General features: G+C 42.1%; 1 long non-coding RNA gene across 1 annotated transcript; it reads right to left on the bottom strand.

Annotated features, from left to right (window-relative positions):
- Positions 1-5,772: 5,772 nt before the first annotated feature.
- Positions 5,773-11,383, bottom strand: LOC120410146. Its single transcript, XR_005602107.1, has 3 exons — positions 11,309-11,383; positions 6,890-7,010; positions 5,773-6,185 (listed from the first exon to the last, which is right to left on the bottom strand). It is a non-coding gene; the product is annotated as an uncharacterized LOC120410146 (long non-coding RNA).
- Positions 11,384-11,423: the final 40 nt, after the last annotated feature.

Here is an 11,423-nt window from a genome sequence, read left to right as displayed (position 1 = left end):
GATTTTTCTCATTTAATTTATACCCAACCTGGCACTTGTGGCCAGATTTACGCTAGAGCTGTGTGCTCATTTCCATGGCAAAATTCCATGGGAGTTGTGTTGGAGCATGTGCAGCACTGGTATTAAGCATTCTGAAAAAAAATAACTACAACAGGTCTTTAGGAGGTACCACTGTGTTACAAAGCCCAAGCAGGCAAGCAGAAGAGCCCGGAGACTCTATTTTCCACACCTGGCTCCTCATCCCACTGCCTCTCAGACTGCAGATATCACTGTCACTGCAGAAAAACTTCCAGAGAAAGAGCAGGAAGACCCATCCAAAAAGGCTGTCATGTTTTTCACTGAAGTTCAAGAGTCAAACTAGCAGCAAAATGGACAAAGCAGCATCTGCTTCTGTGTCAGTTAATTCCAGTTTTGGAGCAGATTGCTTTTCCCTTAAATGTTATATGCAGGCCTTGCCTTTCCAGTCTAGAATAGGATGACACCAAACAAACAAAAGTACATAGATGGATCAGAACAAATTATTCAAGGTGTAGAACAGGTTCTGTGTAAAGGAATGAAAGAGCAAATTACAGCTCCTCAGCCCAGGAAAGAGATACTGCAAGGGATGAAGGAAGAGGTCTCTAAAATCCTGAGTGTATGGGGGAAACTGTCTAGGGATCAACTTCCCAATTCCAGTATAAGAACTACAGGGAAGAGTCAAGTAGGACTCACGTTCAAAACAAAGGGGAAGTATCCTATATGTTTTCCCTGTTCTTATGTGCTTTTCTAGGCAGCCACTTTTGGCCCATGCCAGACAGAGGACACAGGGTCAGAGACGCCTGTGGCTATTCTAGCAGACATCACATGCCATACAAATTGTATTTCCTATGTCTTTTAGGTAAAACCCTGAGAATGAGCTTGGTTTTTGGAAACATTATTTTGAGTGACTGACTCATGTAAAGTTGCAGTTTCTCAGTAGCTGTTGGTCTCTTACTGTTTCCTTCCATGCTTCCTTTGAGTCTCAGTGAAAGTTTTCATGTATCCCCTCCCTCTGTCAAAGAGGCACAGGCAGGAAGGCACAGTGAACAGACTGGGAACTGGTCTGCTCCATGTAGTTGCTCACTATGTGCATTGGGGTCTTTTGCTGGGTACCTCCATCAGTAGAAGCTGCAAATACCTTAGCAGTGGTAATTCTTAGTGCCTAATGTTGAATCACTCTTAGTCCTTATGATATCAAGAACAATATAGGAACATTTTTCCCTGGGATGGTGTTGTTTCATCCTGTTCCTTGACATAGAGACGGAGAACAAAGAGGAGGAAATAACTGAGGATAAGAAAGATTCACATCTTCCAGTTCCAAACTCTAGAAATTATATTCTGTTCATGTTCACCTCTAGCCATTCCTTGTGACCCACAATATTTTGTCTGGCTTTGGAATATTTTTCCATGACACTGCTATTATACAAATTTCAGCGAGCACTCTGATAAAATGAGTTGGCACATAAGATCATGTAGCCAGACCTTCCTGTCGAGAGAAAAACACCCTCTACAAAAACAGCCTTTTCAGAAAACAGCCTCCAGCTATCAAGATAGCTGCCTTTCACTGAGTTTACTGACACTGTGTTAAGTGCAAGAGTGGCTGGGTCTGGGCTTACAGTATCCTTACTCCTCTACTGCTGTGATCTCTCCAGCCTCCATGCCTTCCTTTGAAATAGTTCAGACAGGGAATTGGTTTTGTCTTTTGCAGAAATATATGCTATGTTTAGCCTTTCAGATTGACATCACAGTGAGATCTGACCTCATCCTTGTCAGATTTGACAGGTAATTGCTGCTCAGAATGGATGTTGTCCAGTGAGAAATAGAGCAGTAGGTCTTTCACATTTTACACTACTGCCAGCACTGTTATTGGTGCTTTGCAGTCAGGCCTAATCTAAATGATCTCTAGATAGCCACCACCTTCAGGATTTAGGCACTTCTGTGGTGGAAATCACAGGGGCATTGCCTATGATTGCCCCAGAGGGCTGTACTTGCTTTGTACACAACTTACATTCTCCAAAGTCATTGGGGCAAAAGCTTCCCCTAACATAAGACTCAAAAAGTTACACCCAAATTTGAAAGGAGCCCTCCCATGTGTGGTCCTTTCAGTAGCTCTAGGAAATTGTTTCCTTAATTTTCACAACTGACCAAATTATACTTCAGAAGACTGTCCTCTCCCCAGTGGGCTCCCTGACTTGAAGCCCTGTGTCCTCAGCTGTTCCCTAGCTGATCCCATGTAATAAACTCCAGAGTAAATAATCTTCGAACTGCAAATCTGCAAAGTGGGTCAGAGGCTCTTCTCTGGGTACAGTAGGACGAAACCTGACACAGTTACGGTGAAGAGTAAAACCCTTAGTGCAAATTCCCTTACTTGACTCAGTTGTTTCCACTCTGGTTGCCACAGTCTCTACTTCACTGCTTACACTGGCCTCCTCATTCTGTCCATTTTTCCTGGACACACTTGTGACTTTCAAAACTCAGTTATATTCTCCCTCTACTTTCATAAACCTTTCCCTCCTCTTTCTCTTCCTGCTTTTATCTGTTCATTTTGTAGGTCTTCCCTTTCCCTTACCATATGAGAGTCCACTATCTATCGAGAGGATAGATGATTCTTCTTCTCTCTGTACCTTATCTCCACTTAGTCTTTTCCTGATCTATTCCCACTGTCATATTTCATAAGCAGATTACAGATCCCATACCAACATCTGACTGATCTGTTTTCTTACAATGTGAAATCTCAGGCTGACACTGATGTCTTCCTCCAAAAGATTTCAAATGAGCTTAAGTCTAACAGGGTCATATTAAAACTCATGATTTTCCCATGCAAGTTGCCTTCACTTTCCAACATCTTCTCTCACACCACTACATATCAAAAGCCCTCATTACCCAAGCCTGTAACATCTTGGATGTCCCCAGCATGACAGACACGTATCACATCAGCAGCAGTTTGCACTTTATTGGTCACTGTCAGGCTCTTCTTGTCTGTACAGCCTAACTCCTCTGAAGTACCAGCTCCACCAAAGGTGTTTCCTGGCATTATCAGACAAAAATATGTGATGAAGTTTAAATCATGCAAAGCTATGCTTTAGGAGAGAAAGAGGTTTTGTTCCAACCAAGTTTAAATTTTGCATTTCACCTAAATTGTGGCAAAATACATGAATCTTGTGTCAAAATTTCTGTTCAAAGTTGAGACACATTTGGTACCAGACAGTAGGAGGGAAAGGTCGGCCCCTGTCTCTGGAACAGGGACAGTTGTGTAATCTTCAGCAGTTGCATGGCAGGTGTGTAGGAGAGATGGCTGCCTACAACATCTTACGCAGTCTGGCTTGCTCTGCAGTGATCAGGAAATGATGGGGGCACAGAAACCACACTGTGATTCATACTTACTTCTTTTTTTATAACAACTATGTAGATGGTCTAAACATCCTGAAAATCTAGGTAACTTTGTTCCAGACACAGCAGAATGCACAGTGCTTACTGGGTCATACAAATGATCTGTGAGGAAGCTCTAGAACCCACTTTGTCACAGCCAGAGAAAAGGCAAGGCACAAGACCCCAGTCTCTGCCAAATGTGGTGCCACATACGCACACATTACAATTTAGGAAATGCTCCTTAATGAAAGGCTTCATTAAATCACCCTAGAATAACCATGTGCTGCAGTAACCATACACTGGAGTATGGAAAAGTTATCGTTGTCTCATAACAACTCTTAATTTGGGACAAGTGTCTTCAGTGACAGCAAAGAGCATCCCCATTTGTTTCAGTCTGTGAGTGCTTTAATCAAGTACACCCATGAGCAGAGATGCATGTGGTCCTGCTCCTGTAAGGACCAGTAGGTCAGCGAGTCTGCTGCCCACTTAGTTTAATGATTGGGCAAAAAAGTGAGAGTTTTTCTGGTTTATTGGGTAAAAAGGTTGACTCGACCACTTGGTATATGTATTTTTTTTTTCTATTCGCATTTTACTGTTCTTTTCAGTTATGTCATCACACAAACCAGCACCTTAGTCCTTGTTCTTTCAACAGATCTTAAGATACCAGAATTGCAATGGTCCGAGGCTACAGCCATAATTCATTTAATGGCAGGCCACAGAGACTGCCTCTATGGCCCTCATAAATTCTTGGAGAGACGAGCTCTACATTCTCTTCTCCTTTTTATGATGGTCCAAAATGAGTATCACATGGGCCTCTCTCTCTTCAAGATCAGAAGAGATTATCAGAATAAAGAAAGTAATAAATACTCCACCCTTCTCTCATTTGCAGAGACTAACCACTTTGAATATTCCAAATCATTCATGACTTCAATTTCCTACAAAAAGAATTTACTTTTTTAAAGGAGGAATACAAATGTCCACACAGAACCTGTTTGTAATATTCTTATCAGAGACAGAAGGCAAATACATGTGCAAAGGATGGAAGCAGACCTCTAAGTAGAAGATTTCTCAGAGTGCCTTGACCTTGATTTGTTGCTGTACTCATGCTGCATCATGTGCAGATTTACAACAGAACCATCCCTGTAAGAAAACAGAACTGCAGTTCAAATCTTCCAGTACAAATAAATGGTTTTCCTGCATACAAACCTGCAAACTGAGAGCCAAATCTGAGTTCATTGAGGAGAATTGAAATCATTAGCAAAGATGAATCTAAAGCCAAAAGGCTAGACTCGAAGACACTCAGATTAAAGTTTGGCCATGCATGTTTCTATAAGCTAGCTAGATAAATCTAAAATAAATGAAATATGAAAACATAGATAGGCTTTTCTCTTTAGCAGAAAATCTCAAGGCAGCCTCTCTAATTTATTTCAACTGCATGTACTCTGAGGAATGTGTTCACCGAGCAACAGAGGGAACCCTGGTAACGGCTTGAGAAATTGTAGTTGTAGGTAATGTGTAAGTGTGCCTTTAATGTGTTCAATAACTAATGGGATAGTTGCTGCAGATGAGTGGGAAAGAAAGGCCCCTGTGGAAGCTTTTTCTTTAATGTAATCACAGCTGTAAGCCAAGGTTAATTTAGCCATAGCTCCCTTGGGAAGCATCATGGATAGACAATTCAGGGTTTGGGTAGCAGCCATCCTCTGTTCTGGGTTCTGTTAGGCCCACTCTTCCCCAAACAGTGAAAGCAACAGACTGGCATCCTCATGCTCCAGGATCCTCTAGACCCCATGGTGAAAAATCCTGAAATTCCTGGTGGCCTGAATGAAATCAGTAGTGGAAGGGGGAGAGAGGGGCAGACATATGTATACATTCAGCTCCTCCTGCTGCAGAATGGGGGAAAAAATTATTTTCTTTCCAGATGGAATTGCTGGAAGGGCAAATCCATGGTGCTGCATTTTTTGTATGTGCTTTTAACAGGAGTCCTTGCACGGCACAGAGAAAGAGGCAGGAATGGGTAGCCCTCAGAAACTGAGAAGGGATGAAGGGTGTTTTTCCTGTTAAATGGTTAAATCATGGGTTGCAGTTGTAGATTTTAAAATGTGAATTATTTCCTTGTAAAAATTAAACCACAGCAATGAGAGGTGACAGGGTGGTTAGCCCCAGCGGAGGCTGTGCTGTGCAAACCACCCCAGTGACTGACAACACAAAGCAGGAAAGCCTTCGGCCTCCCACCCTTCCTTCCCTACCCACTGCAGCTCTGCTGGTGCTGCTCCAGCATCCCCTGCATCAAACCTGCTTGTCCAGTCACTCTCCCTGCTATCCCCAGCTCTGCTGCTGTCTGACCTGGCAGGGTGGCAGACCCTGCTGGTCCAGTCTGGACCCTCGCCCCCCAGGCCAGACCATGTCCCTCAGTGTGGCTGTCTGAAGCCCACCAGGTTTTGGTTACATGCTCACAACAGACACTGAGCAAAACACACTGCTGGCTGTCCTGCACGCTCGGGAATCCACGCTGCATCAATTATTTTGGTCAAAGCTTTAGAGATCACTGGTTGCTTCTTTGGAGGCAAATGCTCTCTTTGGCAAAAGACTCATGGAACATGAAAGCAGATTCTTTGTTTTAATAACTTTGAAGTTTATTATCAGGTAATCTTTCCAATGTTAATATTTAGCCACTAGTATCTATTTGGATAGCAGCTTGCGTAAAACAAAACAGGGGCTGTAAGAGCTGTGCTTTCTTTTCCTAAAGTACTTTCCTTGCGTCCAGGTAAAGTCAGAAGTGGCAGAGTGTCCAGACTCACCTGTTCAGGAGACATGAGAGGAGCTACAGATCATCGTCCCAGAAGCAAAGCAAGCCATAAGCTAACCTGGTGAATGGGTGCAATTCCCATTGTGCAGGGAACTGGCATTAGAAAAGAACAGTAAGAGCGAAACAGCCTTCTCGAGACTCCCACTGAAATATTAAAAAATCCTGCTGAGGACAGCTGAGAAGCCAATATGTGAATAACAAGCAAAGGTATTGAGACATGTATTGAGACAAGCAGCACAGTCAGAGAGCACAGACAGCCTTTCTGATGAGGGAGAAAGGAAAAAGAAGTCAGAGCAGTGATATTTGAGCAAGGGACAATACCCAATCACCAATGGACTCTTTATCAGGCAGATCTGTGTACCACAGAGGCAGAGATGTGCTTTCCACTTACAGCACACACAGGCAGCTCCCATGCACTCATCGGAGAGGTAGACATGAGAAATTTCTTCTCAGTTAAATTGCCAAGCAAGCACTCACAAGGGTAACTTTCATGGCACAGTTACTGTAAGCAAAAGCTTCCCCGTAAGCAAAAGGACACAGGAGATCAAACCAAGCAGGGGAGCTGGCTGGCATTTCATAATCTGTCACAAGGAGATCTCCCGAGCTGGGGCAGCACTGGGTGATGGCGTGTCTCCCTTCAGAGGGCAAAGAGACCAAAAATGACCCCAGGCACCGCTCAAACAACTTGCACCTTACCCCATCACATGGATTCCTTTGCAATCAGCATAACATTGCTCTGCAGGCTGGAAACATCATGTAAACCCTTTGATCCATCCTTTCTTCACCTAAGGGCAGCAGACAAATCAGATGGCTTCTCCTGATAAAAGAAAGGAATTTGTTGTTTTTTTTCAAGGCAATCAGAAGTTCATTACTAAAATTGTCCAAATTAAAGTTCCAGTTTCATCACTTCCATTCCCCATCCCTCAGTCCAAATAGCCATTGGACCACATATCATTACAAAAAAAAATGCTAGTTTAATTGCTAGATTATGCTTTGCTAAATTTGGCCTTGAAATCAGATTTTGAAATTAAAATCAACTTGTTTTCAACTTTTATTTTAGAAGTTACAGTGTTTTGACTATTCCAACATATTTATTAGTTTTTTTTCTAACTGCATATTTTTCTTTTGTAAAGAAGAATCTATCACAAAAAAAAGATCTTTTTCTTCATTGTCCTTCTTCTGATGACAGACTGAAGTTTAAAGTTTCTAGGTTTGGCTCTTTGAATAGAAAAGTGACTAACCAATAGCAAGCCAATATTCATCATTTTAGGTTTGGGTTCTTTCAATAAACAGTCAGGGCTAGGACTGCAGCTGGAGCTTGTCAATAATATCATGGAGGATGTGTCAGTGTTTTGCTAAAGAACCTGCAGACCACGTGGATTCATTGGTCCAGATGGTGTTAGCAATGACATGGAAGCTCTCAAAAATTGAAAGCAAAACAGAAAAGGTAACAGGAATCCCAACAACTCCAGGTCCTCTCTGGGAGGTAGGATCCAAAGAAGTGTGAAGAGGGACATGAAGGACAAGTAAATCTATGGATGCGACAGGTATGGTCTTGGGCACTGGAAAACAGCTTCTAACTCCACTTTGACTTGCCTAGAGCTGTCTTTCATAACACGTGTCAGTCTCCAATATAGGCACTTGAAGTCTGTGCTGGTTACTTGTGAAATCCTCAGGAGCTGCCAGCACTTCAATAATACTACTCTTCACCAGCAAAGTGCAGTAGCAGCTGACATGAATTCCACTGAAATTGTCCACTCCTAATCACTGCACTTCCAAAAAGGTCCAGGCAACTTGGAAGGAATCGAAATGTAATTCTAGAACCAAGAAGAGTGGAATTATTAGACTAAAGGACTGAAAGTCGTTTAAGCCAGCACAGAGAAAGCTTGTGTGAGGACTGATTTGTATCTGAAAAGTATCTGATCATAAAGACACCACAGAAAAGGAAGCTATTTCTGTCTGATTAGGGCACTTGGAATTAGTGAGGGGGAGACAAAAAGCACTGAGCTGAAAGCACTGCACTGCAGCAGACTTCTGGCCAGAGGACAGGGGTTCATAGCTCATGAACCCAGAAGTCAGTGGAAGCCAGAATTCCTTTTCCAAATGAAAGTGAGCCAAAATACTGAAATGCTGCACAAAGCAGACATTCCTGGGAAAGGATACTGAGCAATTCTAGCTAAAATAATATATTCCTGGTTCAGGTTTGCCATTAACCCCAGATTGCATATGTAATTGTGTGGTGTTTATTCATGTGATGCCAATCCACAGAAATTTCAGTTATGTGTTGTGGTCCATACCATTGCTTCAATGGTTGGTTTTGGTAAAGGTGGACAATTTTAAACTTTCAAGATTAGTAACTATCTTACCATGAATCAGTTATGGTAACTATCACATAACTTCCACAAGCTGTTTGACATAAAGGTTTCTATTAGTTCCTGGAATTATTTTTTTCCTGCATTTTATGATACAGCAATTAGTAGAAATTAGTGCAATTTCTTTCCCCAATTAAATCTTGATGGTTTACATTATATTTTGGGAGCTGTTTACAGTGAAAGATTCCAAAGAGAATAACCATATTACACATATAACTAAATGACATATGACTGAACAAAATCTGAAAGATTTCCTCAGAAGTGTTGTAGCTTTTATACATCTGCTGTTTTGATTTTGACTATGTACATTTGCAGTGAATTCCCACATCAACAGAAGAGAAAATATTTTTTTTTTTAATTGGTGTGTAGATGTATTATTTTCTTGGTTATGCCTACAGATTTCTGCAAACCAGCCTATGTCCTCAGGCATAACTCCAAGTTTTGTAGTGGTCATTTAGGAGAAGTGCTATTTTTGCTGAAGACTTCTTGCAGACTATGACACTGTCCAAGTACTTCTTAGCATTTTGTTATTAGTTTTGGACACCTGCTAAGAGTTGTTCACATGTTCAAAATCTATGGAGTCCCTACTGTCCACCAGAAACTGGGATATACTGACAGGAGAACTCGGGCCTGACAACATTTCCCACATGCTTTTCTTGTACGCATGCAAAGAGAGCATCTCTTTGTGAAGTCCTTGTTTGGTTCCTAAAGGTTCAAAACAATTTCTGTGACACTTTCTCTAGTAGAGGTACAAGCTTTATTTTAGCTAGTAAAACTATGTCCTATTTTTGCAATATCTCAATAAATTAGAGTGTTTTTTGACTAGTGAAAACAGGTCTGCTGACAATTCCTCCCCCCATGAATACCACACTTTGGAAAATAACCAAACATTGAATCTAAATACCAGGCACAAACCAAAGGTGATAAGATCTTCAGAACTGGCAGGAGCCATGAGTGCCAGCACTTCCCCTCGCTCTGCTCTGTGTACTTTGCCAGCTGCAGCATTTATAGCCACATCCTTGATCCCAAATAGCCATCTCCACCATCAGCACTATTTGTTAGCTTATGGAAAAACGTGGCATGCAGCAGTCTATTTCATGGACTGTTTAGTATGCCAGCATAGTCACATGTTTAGGATAAAACATGCTGCATCATTTTTGCCAGCCCAGTTCCCTCACTCTTTCCTGAGCACATGCAGATAATCAGTTCATCCAGGAGTAGTATTTTCCCAAAAACATGCTACAAAGATGCTAAGGTTACCAACCTTCCTAACTTGCTTTTAAAGTTTATTTTATGCCCTCACTACTTCTTATCTTTCCTTTTTCTCCTGGACTCGTTTTCCCTGAGAGTGGTCTGATTTTTCCTTTTTTCCCCCCATAACTCTAATGGAAGCAGGTTATGTGCAAGCCCCATTTTGCAGTGTGTTTTTGGTATGGTTTTGGCATGCCACGGTATCTGGCATCATGGACTTTTGTTTTGTCCTTGTGTTGAATGAGAAACATGGAGAACCATTGTCCCACTGCAGACCAGAGCTGCACAGCTTTGCTTCAGCACAAGGAAGATTTTCATGCCTCTGAAACATAAATATTAAAAACAGACACTTAGCACTGCTTATTGAGAACATTTATGTGCACAAAGGACACACAGCAGGATTAGCATGCGGACAATGGCTGCTTGATGCTCTTTCATGGTCACAAGGTCCATCTGCTACCCTGCTGTGTACTAACCCATGCCTAGGGCATACATTCCTCCAGCCAGTGTGCAGAGATAGAAAAGGAAAAGTAATATCCCCCTGTGCTGCCTCCCTGTGGGGGTGACAAAAGTTTATCCCTTGACTTCGCCAATCCAGACTTTCTTAAATTAGTCAGCAGTGTGCACTGCGAATATTCCATCACTAAAATAAAGAGTAACCCCCTCCAACACAATTCAGACCGCATTTCCATCTAACTCCTACTCTTGACTGGGTATGATTTCGAGACAAATAGATGGAAAGCTTCCTGCTGCTTCTTGATTCATTCACCAACATGGAGAATTTCTAGAACATTTTATTCAATACAGAAATAAGGAATAACAGTGTGAGTGGGTTTAAAACTCACTCTGAGGGTATCTGAGCACTAGCATGTTCTAGAGACAGAACCAGTGCATTTTATGATTCAGTTTCCTTTTCCATGCATGGAAAACGCGCTCTGACACAAAGCAAAAGTGTATCAGAGACCAGACTCTTTCCCAGCTACAGCAGCTTCAGCAAATGGTTCACTAAGCAGAGCTTTGCTGTGAGAAGAGGTTGCTGTGATAGGAGGCTCAGTGGTTTTTGGTTTGCCTCCTACAAGCATTCCTAGCTAGATCTGCTCATTGCTTCCTACATCCATTTCTGGACAAGTGCACCCCTGCAAAGCAAATCTGTTAATCATTCTCAAAATGAGTAAGTGCTGCTTATGCTGCTGCTCTCTTTCCGCCTCTCTGATTGCTGGTCACAAAACTCGTAGGGACACCTATTACTGTCAGACTGCCAGAAATAATGGAACACAGGAGACGTTCCTGATGTGGTGAAACATCAAGAAACACAGAGGAAAAACTAAAAATCTCTATATATAGAACCATAAGGTGAGAAGACGAAGGGTGTCCTCTCAGGGGAGACACAGTCATAAGCTCACTGAGTAACCATGTGTTGTACATTTCAAAGCAGCACAATACTGTCACGGCCTCCCATAATCTCAGTGACATAAAGGAAAAAGTCACCTACCCTCTGAAATCCTAACAATCCAGTACCCTGGAAAGCTATCCAGGAACAAGGGCTTCCTCTGAACATTTCAGGAAAGATCCTACAAGAAGCAGAGGAAGTGCATGGCAGCAGAAGC

Source organism: Corvus cornix, chromosome 5 (assembly GCF_000738735.6).
Source record: "Corvus cornix cornix isolate S_Up_H32 chromosome 5, ASM73873v5, whole genome shotgun sequence".
NCBI classification, from domain to species: Eukaryota; Metazoa; Chordata; class Aves; order Passeriformes; family Corvidae; genus Corvus; species Corvus cornix.
The sequence above is the reverse complement of the archived record's forward strand: the minus strand, read 5'-3'. Positions and strand labels throughout refer to the sequence as shown.